We start from the raw sequence: 15,236 nt of genomic DNA, 5'->3' as shown, positions 1-15,236 counted from the left end.
GGCTTCTTATATTGATAGTACTGATCTTGAACTCTGGTGATATTGAGTTGGGGTGTGCTTTCAGATTTGTTCCTGGAGCTGACTTTTCGCAGTTCGCCCTGGTTCCCTGGTTAAAACAACGGGAGCCTTGTCTAACCAGGCGACGCCGCAGCCGGCATGAAATTTTATATCTTTGTATCTATTATCAAAGTTATTGAAAATTAATAAAAGAATCCCAATTACAATCCTGTCTGCCTTACTACACTGTTTAGAATATTATGAATGATATTGGACTGAATTACTAAGGCAACCTAGATTACTAAGACTGTGGTTCACGAGATCCACAGTCGTTTTCTATACCAAACGTTTTTTTTTTTTTTTTGTGACACACCTGATCCACTTCCCTTTCACTTTTTCATCAACAAAACCCTTTACTTTGTAGCCACATTTTCCTATTCAAAACTATTTGTACACTTAGACCATTACCTTGGGCTCCGTAGGGGCAAAAATAATGTTCACCAACAAACTCTTAGGGATGCTCAAGGACGCCGAACCTGGGTTGTTGATACGTTATGGAGAGAAGCTGAAAAGTTCTGATAAACACCTAGAACAAAAATGATATTAAAGTAAGTGATATAACCATAAGAAAGAACATCTCTTAAAGCTCTTTAACCTCCATGTTTCATAAATTGTAATAATTTGTCCTTTTTCTTGTAGGATATATAAGAAAAGTTGCTTTAATATAATTTTGGTTCAAAGTGGTTATCAGAACTTTTCAGCTCCCCCGCCCCGTTCGTATGACAAAAAACTGTACTGTCAGATTTCGGTAGGTTTTTTTTTTTTTGCGCTGCCTGCAAACTACACGTAGACGTAATTAAGGTCTCTGTCCTATCGAATGAAGAAATAATCCTGTCGCCTCCGACTAATTCATTACCGAACAGCAAAGAACAAACTTCCTCTGATTAAAGACAGCGCTGGAATCTCGGATTCCACCGAGCATGCGCATCTCTTCCTCTTGGCCCTTTCCTTATATATAAAGAAATTATCTCAAAGTTCATAGGAAGAAATGTCCTTAAAGAGGATTGGTGATCGAGGATATGGCCACTGAACTGGGGTCTTCGCAGCCAATCAACGGCATCTTAACCGTTTCTTACGTTCACACTTAAAGATAAAATCTGATTTGTGAGAACCTATAATTCTTATGAAAAATATTTTTTTAAAGTAAATATAAAATGGATTTTAAAGTTGGAACTGTTTTCGGTTTCTGAATCAGAAGCAAACTACATGTTTCCCCATTCAACTTCTTTAATAAGCTATAGCAAGTCAAAAATTTACAATGAAGTCAAGTGCTGTACAGTCACTGACTACTTTCATTACCAGTTATTAGGGTCAAAGCTCTAACTACTGTAATTCTGGTTCTAAGTTGAATATTCACCAATTTTATCTAATAGAAGTATCCGTCATGGGACAGCAACCGATAGGAAGTATTAAATCCAATTAATTAAAAAAAAACAAAAAAAAACTAGGACTTTTTTAAAATTGTGAAAAGCGACAAAAAAAGTTTTTCTTTCTTCTTTCACTCAAGTCTGGCATATTCCAATGCCGAAGGTCTCTTACGAAATTCAGCCTAATCGGACTAATAGCATGGGTGTGTGCGGAGGAACACTTCCTCCGCACTACAAGTGACATTGTCAGTCAATTTCGACCAAATTTGGAATATAGCGGTTTCTGACACTGTTTAAGGCGTCCTGCTAATATCTGCACGAATCGACTAAAATAAAAGATGAGGCTGGAAATGAAATACTGTACTGCTCCCACTACTATAGGCCTTGTTCAACCAATTTCGACCAGTCAAATCCCATTAAAACGTCTCGTATGTGAGAAAAGAGAACCGGGTTCTAAAGTATAAGAGCTGGTTGCAATTTGATAGAGGCCACTTAGCTGACACTGTTTTTACTGTTCAGGATGCAATAAAATTTCGCTCTGAAATTCGAGTTATACCACTTATTATCAAAATAATGCCAGCGATTTCTTAAATTACAACCACTCTACTGCTTCCTAAGTACTTGGCTCGCTATTTTACATATGAGATGTTTGTTATGAAATTAAGTTTTCTCCAAACTTGTGATTCAGAATTAACCATTTTAATCAAAGCCGCGTTGACCCTTTGCAGCAATGGTTCGTCTCATTTACTCTTCGCGGTCGATTAATAGCAACTGGCGAGGTATTTAGCCATGTAGTATAATACAGAGTCTGAAGTAAACATTTGCAACTTAGTCTGCTTATTTTTAAAAAATTAAAAAAAAAAAGCCAGCTGGTTTACAAGAGATCCCATTCATGACGATGTTCCATATTAACAGCAATCACTTTAGCATGAATTTCTTTATCTATAGAAAGAGTTATTATGCCACATTACCGTGTTTTTTTTTTTTTTTCCTCTAACACTTTCTGTTTTAAAATCGCTACAACTGGATATTATATAACTGTTTTCAACTATAGTAAACAGGGCAGCCAGAAGCGGCGAATCGTACGCTCATCAACTATTGAGGGGATACTTTTTAATAATACTCCAGTAAAATGATTTTAACAATTGCAAAGTACTGGTCCTCGTATCAAAAGGAACTAGTCTATAACAAGGTGAAGATTTCATACAACACTATACAGTCCCCTGGCCAATTAAGAATTACCTCTCTAGCTTTGGTGCGGGCTATGTTCGTTGTTAGTATTACCTAATTTTAATAGTAATACCATGCGCGAAAAATTCACTAAACAACACTCTAGTACCACAAATTATATAGGAACATCATATACACAAGGAATTATATTTTTGTTTTCATTCATAATTTTTACCCAAGCGTAGAACAAACAACGCCAGGATACTAGTACATAAAAACAAATGTCTCTATATTAAATTGTCCTTCGTATCCTATAATGCACTGCACATTTCTTACGAAGGACGTCTATAATGTAATGTATAAAGCGCTACTTTTTGTGAAGGCATTTAAACCGTAAATTTTTGGTTATCTTTGGTTAAATAAGGATAAAAAGAATATAATTTCTTGTTAAACAGTTTCCAACACAGCGAACAAAGGTCCTAAGAAGAAGAAAGAAATGCGTTGAATTTCTGTAAATTTTCAGGAAATACATAAGAAATAAGTTGTTCGAAAGAATAATAAATACATGAAAGACCAGCGAGAAGAATTATTTCAATAAGTTTCAATATTATTATTACGTAACACCACCAGGGAGTCCAAAGACTTAACGAGGGAGAGCACCTACTCTGCAGCTGTCTTCCACTCACTCCACCCACTACAACGAACCACCAGCGCCATCTACCGCCCACCACCACTAGTATTTTCACAGACAATCACAAACATCCATGCCCACGGCGGGATTCGAACCTGCAGATATTTGGTTGGAAAACGGATACGCTAACCACTCGGCCAACCAGGCCGGCAACTAGTATATGGCTAGTTGCAGCTGTTCACATAGATGCAGAAGAAAGTAGCAAAATTGCCAAAGCTGATGCATAATACCAATGAAGTATTCGTGAAAAGGACAATTCCTTGTTGTTTATTAAAATCACGCCGAAGCAACTAAGATATGGCACCACCTTATAATATAGACTAATTCATCTTCTATTGAGAAGGCTCATAAAGATTATAGCATTTTAGTCGATATTTCAACAAATGGTAATGGTCATTCCTTAACCTGGGCTACAGAGGCGCTGTAGAAGAGACAACTGAACAAATGATAAGAAATGAAAAAGGAATGAAGGTTGGGTCCCTGAGTAACTTGTCAATGCTATGCTTAGTAAGGGTAAGCACTGGGAGTGGAGATACACAGATTTTGTTTGGCGCATAAATATGTTTGGCTAATTTGCAATGAAATGAGAGATGAATAACGTTGGGAACTGTTGAATTAGATTATGACATCAATGAAGATCGGAGATCAACACTTGTATCGGGGAAGTGGAGCTGCTGGTGATTTTCTAAAATTTATTTAACGAAGTCTGCATGTATTAAAATAAATAAATAAGAGCAGGGTATTATTTTTAGAAAACGCTTACAGGATCAATAGTCAAATTGAGACTACTAATATGTTAAAACAGGCGAAATGCAGTAAGAAAACTGGCCATCCAGTTATAAAATTAAGTTAACTACTGTATAGCACAATTCATTTTAAGTTTTAGATGTCATAAAGCAGTTCGTTTTCATAGAGAAAAACCTTAAAGCAAAATTATATGAAGGGAGAAAAAAATGCGGTTAAAATTAGCTGAAATACTGATTTAAGATGTCGAAGCGAAATATTTTCGAATGGAGATGCAAACTTTAAAACAGAAACGGATCATTTAAAATCGGATTAAAACAGTACAGATCTGAGTATTGCGACAATCGATATATCTATCTATAAGATAAAACAACTTGTCCAGAGGTTGTACAAATTCCATTTTGAATGCTTGCATATTTCATCAAGTGTGTGTCCACGCACGCATCGTTGCGTTATAAGGAACAGTAAAGGCAAGCGCAAACTGAAGTTCCATTTTTCCACATAGCAAAAAGACCCGGATTTGTTTATTCATACGTACACATCATGCCTGATAATTATGACCGTTTTACTGTCGACCATCCTAGAATCCCTAATTCGTGGTCGTTTTAGTTCTGAAAATAGCACACAAATAAGTGCAATTCCAAACTGATATTCGCCATTCTGCTGGTAGTACCGTGAGAGCCATCAGTGCTCTCTTAAACTGCAACTGCATGCATAAAGTCGTATTTCTTTTACGACATGTCCAAAAGTACAGGACTGATTCACAGTTCATAGCGGAGCAGATTCTCGTGCAGTAGCGAACTCTTAACTTAAAATAAAACTCAATTTTATCGGAAAAATATATTAATTATTCAAAGGTGGAAGTTAAGGATTGTAATAGTGGTACAACTTTCAGAAAACACCATTTACTGAAAAGCTAAATTTGCTAAGACTAAATATAATGCAAATTCAGTGCAGCGATTAAACATTCAATAGGCACTATCCGAGTATGGGTAGAAACTTTAGATGTAACCCATAAGAAAAATAATTACACGACAAAGACATCGTAAGGGCAACCTCTGGTCGTGTAAGACTTCGGTCATATGAAATTAAAAGGAAGACTGCGAAAATTCATTCCTACGTCATAAAATGAGAACAGGTATTCTAGGCTTTTTACTATCGTAGACGAATTCTTCCCAGAAAAGCCATCTTATATACTGTGGGTTCTTTCATATACATATACTTCAATGCAAGAAACTCGAGCGACAAAGTTTAAGAGCAAAAAGCTTTCCAATAATTAATAAACGATTTTTATAGTCGGTGTTACATTGTTCTATATTTCCTTTTCGAAAATGTACGTCATCTTTATGTGTCTTGCAATCAGATCTTTATTATTATATACACATGCCTGCTACAGAATTAGAAACCTTTATGCAGATATACGTAAACGTCACTTACGCAGTGTATATATTCAAAAAAAAAAAAAAAGGTCACTTGCGTTACCACGCGTTCTAGATAACTATTTAAGAATGTTACTGGTCAGTAATCGTCAACAGCGTTGATTACAATAGGGAAAAACAAAAGATTCCTTCGGAGGGCTTATTGTGGGTGCCCATCTCGCTGGAGCCACGATTTTGAAAACAGCAGAGCTGACTGGTTTCTCAAAAGGTGAGATATCCGGGTGTTTAATCAGTGGGAAAATAACCTACATTGATTGTCTAAAAGGGGTAAATGTGGTCCTAAGACTGTCATCCAGAACGAAATAGTATTCCCTCCATGAAGTAATCCTTGTCTCTGAAGAAAAGAAGAAATTCTTAAGCAAATTAATTTTTTTAACAAGATTAAAGGATTCTAGTTACCTTCTTTCTATCTACTTTGATTTCTATGTACATTATCTGAGGACTGGATTTTTCTAATTCTGAAAACTTTTTTTCAGAATTTATTGTTTTATCTAATCATATCTTCTATCAGTTTCTGCATCTACACACTAAGGTATTGTGACTTTCCACACGTGTTTTTTCAAGTGATTTCATTAAGGAACTCAATGGTGATCCGTTGCACATGTGGACGTCAGTTCAAGCGGCCATTGTCAAAAGCCAAAGGTGAAAAAAAAAAAAAAGAAAAAAAATAGTTCAATATTCTTTTACAGAAGAAATGAACGAAACATTTTACAGTAAAAAAACTGAGAACACTAAAACACAGGCATTAGTTTTCAGGCTTAGTCTTATATGTACTTTTACTGAAACTACAAACAGTAATAATAAACCCAGTATTATGTTATTGAACAAACGAGACCAACCACAAGTGATAGAGGGGAAAGATTTAGTACGTATATTTGAATCCGTAATACGAGTTGCTGTTATTTATAGCAGTAAGCTATTTTAATGCAGAAAAAAGTTAAAGGGAAACAAAAAAAAGTTTCATTTCCCAAATGTTTTTGCAATTCTAATTATGCAGGGGTCTTCACCCAACTCATATTTTTAGATGATTTGTTGTTTTTGGCAATGATATTTATGACTCATTACTTGAGTTTGTACGAATGCGTCAAATGAAGGATGAACTTATGTCGAGTATAAACGTTCCACTAGTGAAATTTCTATGAAATTAACTCCAACTAAAGAAGAAAATCATGTGTCCAAAAAGGGCAGAGATACATTTATGTGAACATAGCGACTGAAAATAACCAGTTTTGGTAATTTCTAATTCAGATATAAAATAACAAATTATCTGTTCGCATTTTATTCAGTCACGCAGCTTCGCAAGAATGTAAAACGCACCAATGCATCTGCGAAAAAGATTTTTTAAACAACGAACTGTACGAATCAGGAATGCGGGAAGAATTCTCAAAACAAGAAACGCCCTCTTGGCAGTGAAAAAAAGAAGAGTCGAATTTTTATTTTTTCTGTCGTAGTTAGGTAATTCAATGGTATTGTAACGAAATCGTTTCCTGTATTAAACAAAAACTCTTTATCTACCTCAAATGACGACTACTTCCGTCTACTGAAATTAACCCGGCTTATCAGTATAAAGATTTCCGTTAAATTGTAAGAACCTCATCACCCCTCTGTAGTCCAGTTGCAGCAGTGCCATTCCGAAGGAAAGATCTGGGTTCGAATTTCCTGGAGACGCGAGGAACTTTTACAAGGACATGTCAAAGTGAAAACACGATTCCTCTAGTTCTATATAACTGTAGGTGAGTTTTCCACAGGGTGGAAAACACACATGTAATTAACATATACGGGGAGCGGTAAGAAAGTAATCCATCCTTTTTTATTCGAATAAAGCGCGCCAGAAAGCTATACATGCCACTGAAGAGACAGTAGTAGTGTCTAGTTCCACCAGCGGGTGGCGCTGCGATCGGCGACATGAGAGCAGCATACAAGTAGCTCAAAATGTCGGCCGTTATAGATGCACTTACGAAGCAAAAAATGGTGACTGAATCATTTACCATGGGAGATCAGTTCGGAACGGCGTGGAGACGAATTTTTTTTTAATGCATCCGTAGAGTCGGGCCCACCAGAAACATGAGTGAAGTCCTTCTCCATGACAACTCCCGACCTCACAACAGTCTGCGCACCAGATCTAAAGTGCAGATCTGTTGTATACAATGTATCCATCAGATAAAATAAAACAATGTCTAAATTTCAAGTAGGCTTATTCCTCGTAAATATACTGAATAAACCAAGGAGGAGGATGAAAAACAATATCCATCTCTTGTTCGGAATAATATCATAGTTATCTATTGTTAGTTTACAGTATTATAACCACAGAGGCAAATAAACTTCCATGGAGATGTGTGCATAACTGAATACCCAATGTGAAGTTCAACTTTGGTTTTTAAAATATTTCAAATTTAAATAATTTACTGACTAGTATTCAGATATTCAAGAAAAACATAGCTTTCAAAATAAAATAAAAATATAGAAAAAAAAAAAACCGTAATGCACTCATCATCAAGATTCGAGTGCTTTCTACTAAATTTGTTGTAGGGATACTTGCAACAAATTTAATATTATTACTAGAATATATAAAATAACCGCATTTTTTAAAGAGAAGTACGACTGGCTGCTTCCACACCAGTTCACATCACGCATCCACTTCTTCTCGAACGTTCTACTGATTTGAAATACGAACTCTTTATGGGCCAGCAAAGTTTCTACAACATTTTCTCTCAAACGCTGTCTCAATAGCACCTACAATCACTTTAGCGTTGAAAAATATATGAATCTGCTCTATAAAACACTCAAAACGTAGTAATACAGTTTTGAGTGTATTACTAACTTCTGGTTTACGTGCATTAGTACAAAATGTTGAATCGATGTTCCTCCTTCCAGGCATCACAACCATAATCGGCGCAACTACCAAAAGGCCATTACACTTTCATCACCATACCTGACAGCTGAGATAATACACTCCTGAACAAGCATTCTTCAGGAATAACAAGCATCAACCCACTTGCTGTCCGATCGAAACAGACTGGTCTAGTGTGGGGACGATGTTCTTTATGCCAATATAATCTGTGCTGTTGATGTTTGACTTATGTGCACTGCCCTTCTGTTATCAGGACTGGGCAGCTATTTAGATAATAGCCTAATATTAATATGAACTCTTTACAGACTGAACTTCTGGTTTATCGTTTCCGCAATGCACTGCTGAAAGTCCTACCCACCATTTGACTATTTGGTGTTAGCTCGCTGGATCTTCCTAAAAAATCTTCATAAAAAATAAAGCAGAAAATAAAAAGTTTAAATATATAAAAATTAACTAAAATGAGCTGTGTGAAGAACAAATTTCCCCACGGGGAGGGGGAGACTTAAGTCCATCAGATCAATTCAGCGAATATCCAGCAAAGATTCGTAGCTTTCTTTACACAACTACTCCATAAGAAAACGGGTTTTATGTAAGACTAACATTTTTCCCAAGAATCCTATGTTTGGTGAGTCCAGATTGTTCCATGTCGTGATATTTAATATAGTGAAAACTTTACTCGCGAGGAACAGCCACAGATGGGACGATTTAACCAAAGAATCGTATGATAAAGTAGGCCAAAGAGGGAAGTTTGTCCTGAAAGGAGGTAAATTTATTAATCAGAGATGACACTATGAGACCAATGGATTTCAAAAATTTGGATATTCGTTCGGATACATTTTTGACGTATGGGAAGGCAATCAATGAAGCTATTGGACAAGATTTGATAAGATATATTTCTTTATTATAATTATTGCATATCGGATCGGACCTGCCATACTGCAAATACATATACTGATGAATCTTAAGTTATGGGAAATTCTTCTTTTTCGTTACATAGCTCAATCTAGTTTATTATTATTATTTATACTGAATAGATCATTGTACATATGTAAATATTTGAAAGAACAATAAAAATAAAAAATAAAATAAAAAAATTTAAAAAAATGTAAACATACATAAAAAGCCCTTAGAATTTTAGTGCAATTTGGACCGCACTACTCTATTTTTTCCCCCTTTTCTACGAGAAAACAGTTCTTTGCTCATTTTTGTTACGTGTGCTATTTTTAATATTTTAATCGATACTGAAAATGCTCTTGATATTTGTGAGAAGCAATTCAACTTCTATGTTAAACGTTCCGTTGGATTAATGTTTATTTGTGTCCCGACCTTCATTTTGAAATTGTCAGCTGGCAGTTTCAAAGTGCTGGGTATCATAAGATTTTGGATCGCATACGCGCATGCGAAAAGCTTTTCAATTTACAATCGAGGAGAGTTATTAATACAGTATTACGAATTCTGTATTTCTTATGTTTAGAATTTGCTTGCAGTTTTGTAGCTGGACGAAAGCGCTTGGTAACAAAGTTCCAGTGTACATTAGCTAAAATTCAACAGCACTCTAGTTTAACAAACTTAACAAAAATGTATAAAAAAGAATTCTTGCGTTTCTAGTGTGTCGAGTATGACTGACTTCAGTGGTTACGTCATTCTCTTCCTTATCCAGTGAAATAATTAGAGCCCAATCGCCATTAACAATTACTAGAATACTTCGTCTCACATTAAGTTTTTTGTAGGATAAACACTCAAATTGTTGCTGGTTGTAATAACAGCAATTTAATGTGCAAATTTACAAAGGAGGAAAAATAATAACTGTTCTGTGAGGAAGGAAAGAAATGGATATTAAATTGAGAGAGAGAGAGTACCGCGGCTGATTACAGTAGCTTTTGGTGCATTTGCTTTCTTATATTCTTAATTTAAATGAGATTGTAAGAATTGTTAAGCAATAATATCCGTTACCCTTTAAAAATGCTAACCGTTGTTTATAAACACACCAAACTAAGAAGGCAATGTATGAGGCGAGTGGATGTTCTTCTGACGAGAACAGTTAATTCCCCACACTTTTATAGCCCCTGTAAATGTTCCTCGCGTCTTACACGGGATTCTAATTCAGATCTCATCAAATAAAGTACGTGGTCGTTTCTTCCAGCAGCGCTACGGAAGAGTTCTTAAACAAACACAACTTAATAACCATCCTAAGCATGGAAGACTGCACGATTTTTAAAAGGCAGTATCGTATTATTTTTATTACTCTAAGTGCAAGTAAACTGATTTCGAATGGTGAGTGAATTATTCTCATGGAGATACTGTAGAAACAGGTATAAAGGGAAAGAAAGATTATGTGCGATTGACCAGACAGAAGAGATGAATCAGTATCAGCCTAATTTTCTCCTCTGGACGAAATGATCTTTATCGGGAACAATTCTTCAGGAACTAAATGATAATACCCGAAAAGATACGATGTTTTTGTGACATGAAAAGTTTCGGACGTATTCGAGATTTGATCGAATATCGCAAAAACATCTTGTCAGCAAGTCTACATTGCAATGCTTCTCCCACCTTGACCTACTGAATTTTCATTTTTTTTATCCTTCACTTACCAGCCTTGTTTAAAGTGCCAGCTCTCTCTCTAACAGGCTGCGGTTCGAATTCGAATCCCGCATTAGAAAATGGATGTTTGTGAAAGTGTTTAGGTTGTCGATGGATTTCACTGCCCAGTGTGAGACACTCCCACCCGTCTAATGGGGCTGAAGTGGTTTGAAAAAGTTCTGTTTGGTTTCTAGTATAGGGCTATTTCCAGACGAAGTAAAATAATAATAATAGTCATAGATCTCTCAAGGTACTTCATGTTACAGATTAATAAACTTGCCTTCTTTCTCTTCAAATCCTCTCTCTAGTTCTGCTGTTTGGATAGTACACCACATTTCTATTTTTCGTTTGATTAGTTGCAGGCAATGGTTTCAAACTTGGGTTTAAAAGGTGCACATTTACTGCTTTCAGCTTTTTTTTTTTTTTTAATTTAGCATATACGTTTTTATATCATTTTATTTTTCGTTTTTATTTATTTTCATTATTATCTTGAATAATAAGGTTCGAGTATTATTCTCGAATAATCAGACACGGTTAGGCCTTAATTATTTAAAATAAAATTCAAATAGTGAAGATTTAATTTCATAAAGACATTTTCCCACACAAGCAAGCCATCTCTGAACACACTCAATCCGCAAACACTGGCAGCAAAGTAACTGCAAAAAAGACGATATCTATTATTTTGCTAATTGACTGCCTTCTTTATGCTCTAGTTCTTCGAGTGAAAGCATTGAATTTCAGTATAATACTGTGCGTGTCTGCGCGCGCATTCGACTTGAAATCTAGTCATATAGAGATTAGTATCTCGTTATAATCTACTTAGCAAGAAGTAAGTCAGGGTATAACTTTCTTAACGCGGAAGCAGGAAAAATTCATGCTCGTGTAAAGAAACGCGACAAGATTGGAGAAACGAGCAATCAATATTATGAATTTTATTTGATACTAGTTTTAAGTCAAATTATCACTGGTTACTTTCAACAAGTTGATAAAATGGGTGATCACGGGTTCTTTGTCGCTCAAGAAAATTTCAGAAACAAAGTCCTCAATTCTATATTTTGCATTATGGTTCGTTTGTTTCCGATAAATGGCGTCTCCAATACCAGAATGAACTTGTAGATATTCTAAATATAATTATCTCTTTTTAACTTTGATGTGTGTCCTCCTCCGAGTGATTATGCAATGTAATTTCTCTCCCTTTTTGTCTCTCGCGCGTGGACACAGACACACACACACACACACCTACCTTAACTGTCTGGATAATACATCACATATGAACCAGATGACAAGTGCTACGCAGCCTACTACCGAATAGGTTGATTATCCTCCACATAGATATATGCCTCTGTAAGCAAATTTATATCTCCTACCTACACTGCTAGATAAATGATGGCATCGCTTCCAGTTATGGACGAACTCTGATCACCTTAATTGGTATGCAGACATCTGACGCCGGCTTCTGTATAACTTTTCGTTCCACCTACATACCATATTTGCAAAAATGCCAAGAGTTTAAAAAATGAAAGGATATTTGAAGAAAATGATCAACTCAGAAATGATAACAATGGCGCGCACAACGACAACATAACAATATCAGCATAAAAAAATGAGATAATTAAATTAATTTGAATTACTGCTCGTCACTTCGGCACACTCCACTTCCAAACTGAGAAAGATCTCACAATTGCATACAGTACGAAAATGGCAAAAAAAGAAAGATGCACTCAAACCAATCTGGATGTCCTAACATAATCTATTCCAGGAAGACAATGTTCAAATATTGTATAGTCTAACATAATTAACACTTTCTTATTAGTTTTCGTCAACATTTTTTCTGAAATATCCTATCTGAAATATTTCTTAACTCAACTACCTTTAGGCTTTCTATCATCTCAAGTCGTCCTAAAGGTACCAATCCATATATAGAGTAGCTCTTATTCTTTAACCTTACTAGCCACTTCTAATTCAATTACCTGGAGTCAGTAATCTGTTTAAATGACCTTACAATCTCGACTACCTCTACATTAAATAATAACAGTGAAAATAATAACAGCAACAAGAAGAATAATCTTTCCACTATATTAATAAATAAAACTAGGTGCGTTTTACCGTGATTCAGTCAGTCTGCTGTGGCTTTGACTGTGTGCATTCTCTTATTGCTTTGAATAGCGAGGTGGATTTCCACAAAATCAGTATACATACAGAATAGCAAAAGATTCTAGCACTAAACCTCTGTTGACTACATTCATACTTCTTTGTCTTACGAAATAAGAAGATAATGCATGGATCTGACCTTATAAAGAAATGGGGTCGATCTTTAAAAGTTGTGAGCCCATGTCACGCTCACGATTCATGTAGCTCTATGTAGATGTGCTGCCCAAATACTGACATCGACCAGGAAGACTAACAAACGTCGCATACAAGGAGGTTTTAAATAATTAAAGTGTTAATTATTTAACAGCTGCTATTAGTGACATCAGTTCAATTTCCTGAGTTTCAACACCCTTTTTCTCTCTGTTAAGTAAACAGGAATTAAAACTAGCTTGAAAGCTAACGTGTGCATACTTAAATTGATGGTTTGACTAACTTCTCGCGTTTATTTCATATAAATAAAAAATAAGTCTTTTACTTCCTACTATGCTATTCTTTCTATTTTTTTTTTACCATCCTAATTATTATTAACCATTTAATAATAATTAAACGATCTTTAAGTCTTTTACTCTTACTTCCTACCATGCTATTCTTTCTATTTTTTTTTACCATCCTAATTATTATTAACCATTTAATAATAATTAAACGACCTTCGATAACATACTAAAAGATGTACAAAGCGTTCATCGTTGTTGCCTTTATTTATAGAAGCTAACAAGCAGCCAATGAATCAAGACAACAATGTAGCAGATAAAACCTATCAATTAAAATATTACTGTACAATCATCAATAAACAAAACGCAACCAACAGTTTTTTAAAAGGAAAGTAACAAGGAAAGATGCAGTTGGAAATATGCAATAATTTCATAGTACCAATTTATGATGTATAATTAAAGTCTTTTGGCTTAATTCCATTAACTTCCTAATTACAAAGTACATGACAGAAGAATGATAATTATGATATACGAATATGTGCTTTATTAGCAAGACCTGGGTTCGAATTACCTGGGATCTTTGATGCGATTACATATGGTATAAAATGTTCACTATTTCATATGTACTTATATTTGCTTTCAATTTCCTATGACACTGTGGTACACCACAACGGGAAGGAAGGAGAAGACATCCGCTGCTATACCTAACGGGCACAATGGTTCACGTTCACGTGTATCCTCACTCTGAAGTCCTCCCTGACTTTCATTTATAATTTTCAACAATATTTATCCAAAAAAAAGAAATTTACTTTCAAAAGAAAACAATGATACTTGAGCTTTCTTGATCGCCTTGTCAGAAGACAGTTGAAGTACAACTTTATGTGTGTTCCGTTTACCGTAAACGCACGAACAGTGGCAGATCCATCGACACCATTTCTCACTGTTTGTCTGCCTGTCAGAAATTTGTCATTATTAAAACTTGATCCATGAGCAGAACGAACTGCGCCATCGGAACTGGTGTTGCCGCTGGAAGAAGAATAAGCTCGCATCGCAACATTCTTAAAAAATATTTGAACGAAAAACCAGAAAAAACAAACTCATATTGCATATACAGCCTTTAGACCACCAAACAAAGTTTCAGCCTATCTCACGGACCTCTATTCATACTAGGTATCTACAACATCTCTTCTAAACGCATACTACCATCACTGGAATGTAAAAAAAAACTACAGATGAACAATCAAAATCGGCTAGCACAACATGTCCTATAATGGGACTACTTAATAATACGATGAGTAAAAATCCAAGATACTTTATAAATCGAGAAACAAATAATCTCGAAGACTATTCAACGCGAAAAACCCTAAACACGCTAATTACAGGAGATGGCATGAAAACAGATCTCTTGTAGTCAGCCAAAAAACATACCTAGGTAATGCACGCTTAAGCTGGTAAAAGGTTGGTTTCATATCATTATTTGAGTTTCAATCTCCCTATAGAGGAAGAAACCAAGGATGTAACAATATGAATCCTCTTCTAGAAATGCATGTATAAATTCGCTACAATACATAACCAGGTTAGATACGAAAGAAAGACAAATAAATATAGAGCTTTTTTTATAATTTCGAAATAACGAATGGTCTTTTTATACACACCACTATCGATACGGAACTTGGGCCTCTCGAATTTACTTTTTCCGGTATGAAAAGTAATTTTCTCCGTATTAATAATAAACTTCGAATACTTCAATTA

The 15,236-nt window shown here is 35.3% G+C and overlaps 1 protein-coding gene across 2 annotated transcripts in view; it reads right to left on the bottom strand.

The window, feature by feature from the left end:
* Positions 1–15,236, bottom strand: part of LOC150092575 (dual specificity protein phosphatase CDC14C-like) — a 301,512-nt gene that overhangs the window by 178,033 nt on the left and 108,243 nt on the right. The window lies entirely within an intron of this gene.

Source organism: Typopeltis vanoorti, chromosome 25, assembly GCF_054136105.1.
Source record: "Typopeltis vanoorti isolate ZY-2024b chromosome 25, IOZ_Tvanoo_1.0, whole genome shotgun sequence".
Taxonomy (NCBI): Eukaryota; Metazoa; Arthropoda; class Arachnida; order Uropygi; family Thelyphonidae; genus Typopeltis; species Typopeltis vanoorti.
This window is presented reverse-complemented; position numbering and strand designations above follow the sequence as displayed.